We start from the raw sequence: 12,066 nt of genomic DNA on the forward strand, positions 1-12,066 counted from the left end.
CCAAAGAAGGCACAGAACGAGTCAAACTGCCCTGGAGAGCAGCGCAGCGCTTCCTTCAAGCCCTTTCCACACGCACATCCCCCCAGAAAGGGACTCCGCCGCACCAAGAAAGGGGGGGCAGCCCCCAGAAGGGCTGAAGTTCCTCCCCAGCCTCGCTGTCACCCCCGAGGGGCAGAGACAGGGAGCGGCAGGGACGGCTCAGCACAGAGCGGGGCCACTCTCAGCGGCATGTCGGGAGAGCCGCAGGTCCGGCAGTGTCGGGCGCTGTGTCTGAGCGGCACGGGGGGATCCGCCGAGAGCTCCGGCCCCGTGCGGGGACTCCTGCAGGGGCCGAGGGGCGCCGGGCTCCGGCCCTCTGGGCTTTATTCTCCGGCGCCCCGAGCCCCGCGGCCGCGGGGAAAGAAGGAAAATGGGGACGGGAAGAGAGGAGCGATAGCAGGGGATGAGAAAGGGTAGGGAGGGACGTCGGGCTGGGGAGGAAAGAGTGAGGGGAAGGGAAATCCCGAGAGGGGGAGAAGAGGGACCGTGGACAGAGGAGGGAGAGAAGGGGGAGAGAAGGGGAATAGAAGGGAGTAGCGGGCTAGGGCCAGGACAGGAAGGAGCTGAGTTTGGGGGGCAGAGGGGAATGCGGGCAGGAGGAAGGACGGGTAGAGAGAGGGACAGGAGGGGAAGCCTCACAGAACCCCGAGCCCACCCGGGCGTGCCGGGGATGCTGCGCTCGGCGGAGCTCGGTTCGGTTCGGCGGAACCCGGCTCTTCGGCTAAACTCGGCTATTATCGGCTAAACTCGGCTATTATGCGCTACGCTGGGCTCGCTTCGGCAGAACTCGGAGCCGCTCGCTCCGTTCGGCTCGGCTCGGCTCCGTTCGGCTCGGCTCGGAGCCGCCTCACGTTCAGCGCGCGCAGACCGCTGCGCTCCTGCAGCCGGGTCCCAAGGGCGGCCCGGCCATCGCACGGAAACCCCCCCAAGCAAGATTAGACAAAGCAGCTTCTGTGTTAAACCCTTTATATCCCATAAGGAGAAAACTGCTCTACCTCATCTTTTTCCACTCATTTTTCTTTGATTTCAAAATCAGAGTTACAAAAACCTACTCGAGTACAATATTTAGCACGTAATCAATAAAGTAATCCTGTAAATTTCATAACCTGAAGAAAAAGTTATACCTGTCCCAACAAAAAATAAATGCACAAGATTGCTACCCACTGTGTCAAGCCTTATTTAAAATGTACCAAAAAAACCCTACATAAATAGTTCCACATCCAACACAAAACATGTAAGCAACCCTAACTAAAACCACACATACAAATACAGTGTTTATCAGCCACCAATACTAAAAATCCATTTTCTACATACATTGTTAGTATACCACTTAGCACCTAACATTATTCCTCACAAACTGTAAATTGTAAATCAGTAAATCCTATATAACACAAACTATTAATATACAATTTATACACTCTTACCCAAAATACAGTTAAGCCACAACAGTTAAAATTACTAATATCATTACAAAAAAATATTGGTATATTAGCTACAAAAAAAAAAAAATCAAAGAAGTTGCCTCAAAGCATCAATAATATAATTTAACAGAACTAACACAACTAAGACACAACATAATAATAGATCAAGAACAATACATAATCACTGGAAAACAAATTTACTTCTCAAGACCAATTCCCACAAGAGCCATGAACCGGGTCCGCTGGACAGTTGCTGAGGGGGTCGCGGCGTAATACCACCAGAACGCCTAAAGCACACCAATGAGAACGGAGCCTAAGAGTTGCACCAGAAATCGAGACCTGAGCAATACCAACTGCTTCCATCCACCAGTCTCTGCTCACTTTGCCTGCTGATACCCGGCTTGACTGCCTAAAAATCAAGACAAAGAACAAGGCGGTGAACACAGAGTCACCACGTACGCTTCCCCTGCAAAGACAAACGGAGACTGACCTGCTCGGGGCAACCCACTCACCTGGCACGGGCCCCTCAGCCACAGATTTCAGCCGGCTGCACCTGAAAGAATGTTAGCACAAAAGTCAGAGTGCTGCAGGGTAACACAGGAGCTCCAGAGGTCTTGAGTCAATCTACAAATCCCATCCAGAGACCACCTACACCCTGCATTACAAACTTCCAGGCCCCCGGGACTTCTCCTATGATACCTACACCAGGCTTTACAGCAGGGCAGAGCGGCTTCGGCCCAAACACCCAGACACCCGTGACACAGAACAGGACAAACCATAAGCCCCTCAAAGGACTGAGACAAAAGACACGTGACACGAGACATCCAAAAGAGACAGAAGGCACGACAGACAAGTGACGCAAGTGACAGGCACCGGGACCGCTCTGCCCTGAGCACCTCAGCACTGGGGGACTTCTCCATGTGGCCTAAGGGGCCATCTCCTGCACATCCCTGCCTCCAAAGAAGTTACTCAAAAGGCCCTCTCAGCACCTCGTTTTCATCCCCTCAGCGTGGCACAGCCCTCGACTTATCTCTCGAGCATCCTGAGATGAGACTCCATGTCCGCTGCAAAGGAAGGCCGCCTCTCTCGCTGGCAATTTCCCGCAGTCTCCGGGCTGTGGTCCCTTGGTCACGGCTACAATCAGGAACACCAAACATCACTGCACCAGCTTAGCTGCACAGCTGCCAAAACCCAGCAAGCCTGCTACTCACCATTCTCCTAAGGTTGCCCGGCTCCTCGGCCCGCACGCTGCAGCCGTGCTCGGAGGCCGACGCCGTCGTCGCAGGGCCTGCCTGGGTTAAGAGGAGACCAGGTCATTTGCCATTGCTGAAACTTGAGTGGACCCTGGCTTCACCTCACTACTTCCCAGACTCACAGCAACTCCTTGGCCCTTCCTGCAGGCTCTCCAGGTGACACCTTCAAATGGAGAAGTCAAGGCTTCATCACACAGTCCTGTGCTACTTCCCGAGTTCCCACGAGAGCAACAAACCGGGTCTCTTGGGCAGTTGGTGAGGGGGTCTCGGCGAAATAACACTGGAACACCTAAAGCACACGAATGAGAACAGAGCCTAAGAGTTGCACCAGAAATCGAGACCTGAGCAATACCAACTGCTTCCATCCACCAGTCTCTGCTCACTTTGCCTGCTGATACCCGGCTTGACTTCCTAAAAATCAAGACAAAGAACAACATGGTGAACACAGAGTCACCACGTACGCGTCCCCTGCAAAGACGAACGGAGACTGACCTGCTCGGGGCAACCCACTCACCCGGCACGGGCCCCTCAGCCACAGATTTCAGCCAGCTGCACCTGAAAGAATGTTAGCACAAAAGTCAGAGTGCTGCAGGGTAACACAGGAGCTCCAGAGGTCTTGAGTCAATCTACAAATCCCATCCAGAGACCACCTACACCCTGCATTACAAACTTCCAGGCCCCCGGGACTTCTCCTATGATACCTACACCAGGCTTTACAGCAGGGCAGAGCGGCTTCGGCCCAAACACCCAAACACCCGTGACACAGAACAGGACAAACCATAAGCCCCTCAAAGGACTGAGACAAAAGACACGTGACACGAGACATCCAAAAGAGACAGAAGGCACGATAGACAGGTGACGCAAGTGACAGGCACCGGGACCGCTCTGCCCTGAGCACCTCAGCACTGGGAGACTTCTCCTCCATGTGGCCTAAGGGGCCATCTCCTGCACATCCCTGCCTCCAAAGAAGTTACTCAAAAGGCCCTCCCAGCACCTCGTTTTCATCCCCTCAGCGTGGCACAGCCCTCGACTTATCTCTCGAGCATCCTGAGATGAGACTCCATGTCTGCTGCAAAGGAAGGCCGCCTCTCTCGCTGGCAATTTCCCGCAGTCTCCGGGCTGTGGTCCCTTGGTCACGGCTACAATCAGGAACACCAAACATCACTGCACCAGCTTAGCTGCACAGCTGCCAAATCCCAGCAAGCCTGCTACTCACCATTCTCCTAAGGTTGCCCGGCTCCTCGGCCCGCACGCTGCAGCCGTGCTCGGAGGCCGACGCCGTCGTCGCAGGGCCTGCCTGGGTTAAGAGGAGACAAGGTCATTTGCCATTGCTGAAACTTGAGTGGACCCTGGCTCCACCTCACTACTTCCCAGACTCACAGCAACTCCTTGGCCCTTCCTGCAGGCTCTCCAGGTGACACCTTCAAATGGAAAAGGTCAAGGCTTCATCACACAGTCCTGTGCTACTTCCCGAGTTCCCACGAGAGCAACAAACCGGGTTTCTTGGGCAGTTGGTGAGGGAGTCTTGGCATAATACCACCGGAACGCCTAAAGCACACCAATGAGAACGGAGCCTAAGAGATGCACCAGAAATCGAGACCTGAGCAATACCACCTGCTTCCATCCACCAGTCTCTGCTCACCTTGCCTGCTGATACCCGGCTTGACTTCCTAAAAATCAAGACAAAGAACAAGGCGGTGAACACAGAGTCACCACGTATGCTTCCCCTGCAAAGACAAATGGAGACTGACCTGCTCGGGGCAACCCACTCACCCGGCACGGGCCCCTCAGCCACAGGTTTCAGCCGGCTGCACCTGAAAGAACGTTAGCACAGAAGTCAGAGTGCTGCAGGGTAACACTCTGTGCTCCAGAGGTCTTGAGTCAATCTACAAATCCCATCCAGAGACCACCTACACCCTGCATTACAAACTTCCAAGCCCCCGGGACTTCTCCTATGATACCTACACCAGGCTTTACAGCAGGGCAGAGCGGCTTCGGCCCAAACACCCAGACACCCGTGACACAGAACAGGACAAACCATAAGCCCCTCAAAGGACTGAGACAAAAGACACGTGACACGAGACATCCAAAAGAGACAGAAGGCACGACAGACAAGTGACGCAAGTGACAGGCACCGGGACCGCTCTGCCCTGAGCACCTCAGCACTGGGGGACTTCTCCTCCATGTGGCCTAAGGGGCCATCTCCTGCACATCCCTGCCTCCAAAGAAGTCACTCAAAAGGCCCTCCCAGCACCTCGTTTTCATCCCCTCAGCGTGGCACAGCCCTCGACTTATCTCTCGAGCATCCTGAGATGAGACTCCATGTCCGCTGCAAAGGAAGGCCGCCTCTCTCGCTGGCAATTTCCCGCAGTCTCCGGGCTGTGGTCCCTTGGTCACGGCTACAATCAGGAACACCAAACATCACTGCACCAGCTTAGCTGCACAGCTGCCAAAACCCAGCAAGCCTGCTACTCACCATTCTCCTAAGGTTGCCCGGCTCCACGGCCCGCACGCTGCAGCCGTGCTCGGAGGCCGACGCCGTCGTCGCAGGGCCTGCCTGGGTTAAGAGAAGACAAGGTCATTTGCCATTGCTGAAACTTGAGTGGACCCTGGCTCCACCTCACTACTTCCCAGACTCACAGCAACTCCTTGGCCCTTCCTGCAGGCTCTCCAGGTGACACCTTCAAATGGAAAAGGTCAAGGCTTCATCACACAGTCCTGTGCTACTTCCCGAGTTCCCACGAGAGCAACAAACCGGGTTTCTTGGGCAGTTGGTGAGGGAGTCTTGGCATAATACCACCGGAACGCCTAAAGCACACCAATGAGAACGGAGCCTAAGAGATGCACCAGAAATCGAGACCTGAGCAATACCACCTGCTTCCATCCACCAGTCTCTGCTCACCTTGCCTGCTGATACCCGGCTTGACTTCCTAAAAATCAAGACAAAGAACAAGGCGGTGAACACAGAGTCACCACGTATGCTTCCCCTGCAAAGACAAATGGAGACTGACCTGCTCGGGGCAACCCACTCACCCGGCACGGGCCCCTCAGCCACAGATTTCAGCCGGCTGCACCTGAAAGAACGTTAGCACAGAAGTCAGAGTGCTGCAGGGTAACACTCTGTGCTCCAGAGGTCTTGAGTCAATCTACAAATCCCATCCAGAGACCACCTACACCCTGCATTACAAACTTCCAGGCCCCCGGGACTTCTCCTATGATACCTACACCAGGCTTTACAGCAGGGCAGAGCGGCTTCGGCCCAAACACCCAGACACCCGTGACACAGAACAGGACAAACCATAAGCCCCTCAAAGGACTGAGACAAAAGACACGTGACACGAGACATCCAAAAGAGACAGAAGGCACGACAGACAAGTGACGCAAGTGACAGGCACCGGGACCGCTCTGCCCTGAGCACCTCAGCACTGGGGGACTTCTCCTCCATGTGGCCTAAGGGGCCATCTCCTGCACATCCCTGCCTCCAAAGAAGTTACTCAAAAGGCCCTCCCAGCACCTCGTTTTCATCCCCTCAGCGTGGCACAGCCCTCGACTTATCTCTCGAGCATCCTGAGATGAGACTCCATGTCCGCTGCAAAGGAAGGCCGCCTCTCTCGCTGGCAATTTCCCGCAGTCTCCGGGCTGTGGTCCCTTGGTCACGGCTACAATCAGGAACACCAAACATCACTGCACGAGCTTAGCTGCACAGCTGCCAAAACCCAGCAAGCCTGCTACTCACCATTCTCCTAAGGTTGCCCGGCTCCACGGTCCGCACGCTGCAGCCGTGCTCGGAGGCCGACGCCGTCGTCGCAGGGCCTGCCTGGGTTAAGAGAAGACAAGGTCATTTGCCATTGCTGAAACCTGAGTGGACCCTGGCTCCACCTCACTACTTCCCAGACTCACAGCAACTCCTTGGCCCTTCCTGCAGGCTCTCCAGGTGACACCTTCAAATGGAGAAGTCAAGGCTTCATCACACAGTCCTGTGCTACTTCCCGAGTTCCCACGAGAGCAACAAACCGGGTCTCTTGGGCAGTTGGTGAGGGGGTCTCGGCGAAATAACACTGGAACACCTAAAGCACACGAATGAGAACAGAGCCTAAGAGTTGCACCAGAAATCGAGACCTGAGCAATACCAACTGCTTCCATCCACCAGTCTCTGCTCACTTTGCCTGCTGATACCCGGCTTGACTTCCTAAAAATCAAGACAAAGAACAACATGGTGAACACAGAGTCACCACGTACGCGTCCCCTGCAAAGACGAACGGAGACTGACCTGCTCGGGGCAACCCACTCACCCGGCACGGGCCCCTCAGCCACAGATTTCAGCCGGCTGCACCTGAAAGAATGTTAGCACAAAAGTCAGAGTGCTGCAGGGTAACACAGGAGCTCCAGAGGTCTTGAGTCAATCTACAAATCCCATCCAGAGACCACCTACACCCTGCATTACAAACTTCCAGGCCCCCGGGACTTCTCCTATGATACCTACACCAGGCTTTACAGCAGGGCAGAGCGGCTTCGGCCCAAACACCCAGACACCCGTGACACAGAACAGGACAAACCATAAGCCCCTCAAAGGACTGAGACAAAAGACACGTGACACGAGACATCCAAAAGAGACAGAAGGCACGACAGACAAGTGACGCAAGTGACAGGCACCGGGACCGCTCTGCCCTGAGCACCTCAGCACTGGGAGACTTCTCCTCCATGTGGCCTAAGGGGCCATCTCCTGCACATCCCTGCCTCCAAAGAAGTTACTCAAAAGGCCCTCCCAGCACCTCGTTTTCATCCCCTCAGCGTGGCACAGCCCTCAACTTATCTCTCGAGCATCCTGAGATGAGACTCCATGTCCGCTGCAAAGGAAGGCCGCCTCTCTCGCTGGCAATTTCCCGCAGTCTCCGGGCTGTGGTCCCTTGGTCACGGCTACAATCAGGAACACCAAACATCACTGCACCAGCTTAGCTGCACAGCTGCCAAAACCCAGCAAGCCTGCTACTCACCATTCTCCTAAGGTTGCCCGGCTCCTCGGCCCGCACGCTGCAGCCGTGCTCGGAGGCCGACGCCGTCGTCGCAGGGCCTGCCTGGGTTAAGAGGAGACAAGGTCATTTGCCATTGCTGAAACCTGAGTGGACCCTGGCTCCACCTCACTACTTCCCAGACTCACAGCAACTCCTTGGCCCTTCCTGCAGGCTCTCCAGGTGACACCTTCAAATGGAAAAGGTCAAGGCTTCATCACACAGTCCTGTGCTACTTCCCGAGTTCCCACGAGAGCAACAAACCGGGTTTCTTGGGCAGTTGGTGAGGGAGTCTTGGCATAATACCACCGGAACGCCTAAAGCACACCAATGAGAACGGAGCCTAAGAGATGCACCAGAAATCGAGACCTGAGCAATACCACCTGCTTCCATCCACCAGTCTCTGCTCACTTTGCCTGCTGATACCCGGCTTGACTTCCTAAAAATCAAGACAAAGAACAAGGCGGTGAACACAGAGTCACCACGTACGCGTCCCCTGCAAAGACGAACGGAGACTGACCTGCTCGGGGCAACCCACTCACCTGGCACGGGCCCCTCAGCCACAGATTTCAGCCGGCTGCACCTGAAAGAATGTTAGCACAAAAGTCAGAGTGCTGCAGGGTAACACAGGAGCTCCAGAGGTCTTGAATCAATCTACAAATCCCATCCAGAGACCACCTACACCCTGCATTACAAACTTCCAGGCCCCCGGGACTTCTCCTATGATACCTACACCAGGCTTTACAGCAGGGCAGAGCGGCTTCGGCCCAAACACCCAGACACCCGTGACACAGAACAGGACAAACCATAAGCCCCTCAAAGGACTGAGACAAAAGACACGTGACACGAGACATCCAAAAGAGACAGAAGGCACGATAGACAAGTGACGCAAGTGACAGGCACCGGGACCGCTCTGCCCTGAGCACCTCAGCACTGGGAGACTTCTCCTCCATGTGGCCTAAGGGGCCATCTCCTGCACATCCCTGCCTCCAAAGAAGTCACTCAAAAGGCCCTCCCAGCACCTCGTTTTCATCCCCTCAGCGTGGCACAGCCCTCGACTTATCTCTCGAGCATCCTGAGATGAGACTCCATGTCCGCTGCAAAGGAAGGCCGCCTCTCTCGCTGGCAATTTCCCGCAGTCTCCGGGCTGTGGTCCCTTGGTCACGGCTACAATCAGGAACACCAAACATCACTGCACCAGCTTAGCTGCACAGCTGCCAAAACCCAGCAAGCCTGCTACTCACCATTCTCCTAAGGTTGCCCGGCTCCACGGCCCGCACGCTGCAGCCGTGCTCGGAGGCCGACGCCGTCGTCGCAGGGCCTGCCTGGGTTAAGAGAAGACAAGGTCATTTGCCATTGCTGAAACTTGAGTGGACCCTGGCTCCACCTCACTACTTCCCAGACTCACAGCAACTCCTTGGCCCTTCCTGCAGGCTCTCCAGGTGACACCTTCAAATGGAAAAGGTCAAGGCTTCATCACACAGTCCTGTGCTACTTCCCGAGTTCCCACGAGAGCAACAAACCGGGTTTCTTGGGCAGTTGGTGAGGGAGTCTTGGCATAATACCACCGGAACGCCTAAAGCACACCAATGAGAACGGAGCCTAAGAGATGCACCAGAAATCGAGACCTGAGCAATACCACCTGCTTCCATCCACCAGTCTCTGCTCACCTTGCCTGCTGATACCCGGCTTGACTTCCTAAAAATCAAGACAAAGAACAAGGCGGTGAACACAGAGTCACCACGTATGCTTCCCCTGCAAAGACAAATGGAGACTGACCTGCTCGGGGCAACCCACTCACCCGGCACGGGCCCCTCAGCCACAGATTTCAGCCGGCTGCACCTGAAAGAACGTTAGCACAGAAGTCAGAGTGCTGCAGGGTAACACTCTGTGCTCCAGAGGTCTTGAGTCAATCTACAAATCCCATCCAGAGACCACCTACACCCTGCATTACAAACTTCCAAGCCCCCGGGATTTCTCCTATGATACCTACACCAGGCTTTACAGCAGGGCAGAGCGGCTTCGGCCCAAACACCCAGACACCCGTGACACAGAACAGGACAAACCATAAGCCCCTCAAAGGACTAAGGCAAAAGACACGTGACACGAGACATCCAAAAGAGACAGAAGGCACGACAGACAAGTGACGCAAGTGACAGGCACCGGGACCGCTCTGCCCTGAGCACCTCAGCACTGGGAGACTTCTCCTCCATGTGGCCTAAGGGGCCATCTCCTGCACATCCCTGCCTCCAAAGAAGTTACTCAAAAGGCCCTCCCAGCACCTCGTTTTCATCCCCTCAGCGTGGCACAGCCCTCGACTTATCTCTCGAGCATCCTGAGATGAGACTCCATGTCCGCTGCAAAGGAAGGCCGCCTCTCTCGCTGGCAATTTCCCGCAGTCTCCGGGCTGTGGTCCCTTGGTCACGGCTACAATCAGGAACACCAAACATCACTGCACCAGCTTAGCTGCACAGCTGCCAAAACCCAGCAAGCCTGCTACTCACCATTCTCCTAAGGTTGCCCGGCTCCACGGCCCGCACGCTGCAGCCGTGCTCGGAGGCCGACGCCGTCGTCGCAGGGCCTGCCTGGGTTAAGAGGAGACAAGGTCATTTGCCATTGCTGAAACTTGAGTGGACCCTGGCTCCACCTCACTACTTCCCAGACTCACAGCAACTCCTTGGCCCTTCCTGCAGGCTCTCCAGGTGACACCTTCAAATGGAGAAGTCAAGGCTTCATCACACAGTCCTGTGCTACTTCCCGAGTTCCCACGAGAGCAACAAACCGGGTCTCTTGGGCAGTTGGTGAGGGGGTCTCGGCGAAATAACACTGGAACACCTAAAGCACACGAATGAGAACAGAGCCTAAGAGTTGCACCAGAAATCGAGACCTGAGCAATACCAACTGCTTCCATCCACCAGTCTCTGCTCACTTTGCCTGCTGATACCCGGCTTGACTTCCTAAAAATCAAGACAAAGAACAACATGGTGAACACAGAGTCACCACGTACGCGTCCCCTGCAAAGACGAACGGAGACTGACCTGCTCGGGGCAACCCACTCACCCGGCACGGGCCCCTCAGCCACAGATTTCAGCCGGCTGCACCTGAAAGAATGTTAGCACAAAAGTCAGAGTGCTGCAGGGTAACACAGGAGCTCCAGAGGTCTTGAGTCAATCTACAAATCCCATCCAGAGACCACCTACACCCTGCATTACAAACTTCCAGGCCCCTGGGACTTCTCCTATGATACCTACACCAGGCTTTACAGCAGGGCAGAGCGGCTTCGGCCCAAACACCCAGACACCCGTGACACAGAACAGGACAAACCATAAGCCCCTCAAAGGACTGAGACAAAAGACACGTGACACGAGACATCCAAAAGAGACAGAAGGCACGACAGACAAGTGACGCAAGTGACAGGCACCGGGACCGCTCTGCCCTGAGCACCTCAGCACTGGGAGACTTCTCCTCCATGTGGCCTAAGGGGCCATCTCCTGCACATCCCTGCCTCCAAAGAAGTTACTCAAAAGGCCCTCCCAGCACCTCGTTTTCATCCCCTCAGCGTGGCACAGCCCTCAACTTATCTCTCGAGCATCCTGAGATGAGACTCCATGTCCGCTGCAAAGGAAGGCCGCCTCTCTCGCTGGCAATTTCCCGCAGTCTCCGGGCTGTGGTCCCTTGGTCACGGCTACAATCAGGAACACCAAACATCACTGCACCAGCTTAGCTGCACAGCTGCCAAAACCCAGCAAGCCTGCTACTCACCATTCTCCTAAGGTTGCCCGGCTCCACGGCCCGCACGCTGCAGCCGTGCTCGGAGGCCGACGCCGTCGTCGCAGGGCCTGCCTGGGTTAAGAGGAGACAAGGTCATTTGCCATTGCTGAAACCTGAGTGGACCCTGGCTCCACCTCACTACTTCCCAGACTCACAGCAACTCCTTGGCCCTTCCTGCAGGCTCTCCAGGTGACACCTTCAAATGGAGAAGTCAAGGCTTCATCACACAGTCCTGTGCTACCTCCCGAGTTCCCACAAGAGCAACAAACCGGGTTTCTTGGGCAGTTGGTGAGGGAGTCTTGGCATAATACCACCGGAACGCCTAAAGCACACCAATGAGAACGGAGCCTAAGAGATGCACCAGAAATCGAGACCTGAGCAATACCACCTGCTTCCATCCACCAGTCTCTGCTCACCTTGCCTGCTGATACCCGGCTTGACTTCCTAAAAATCAAGACAAAGAACAAGGCGGTGAACACAGAGTCACCACGTATGCTTCCCCTGCAAAGACAAATGGAGACTGACCTGCTCGGGGCAACCCACTCACCCGGCACGGGCCCCTCAGCCACAGAT

Source organism: Passer domesticus, unplaced genomic scaffold (genome assembly GCF_036417665.1).
Source record: "Passer domesticus isolate bPasDom1 unplaced genomic scaffold, bPasDom1.hap1 HAP1_SCAFFOLD_81, whole genome shotgun sequence".
NCBI lineage: Eukaryota > Metazoa > Chordata > Aves > Passeriformes > Passeridae > Passer > Passer domesticus.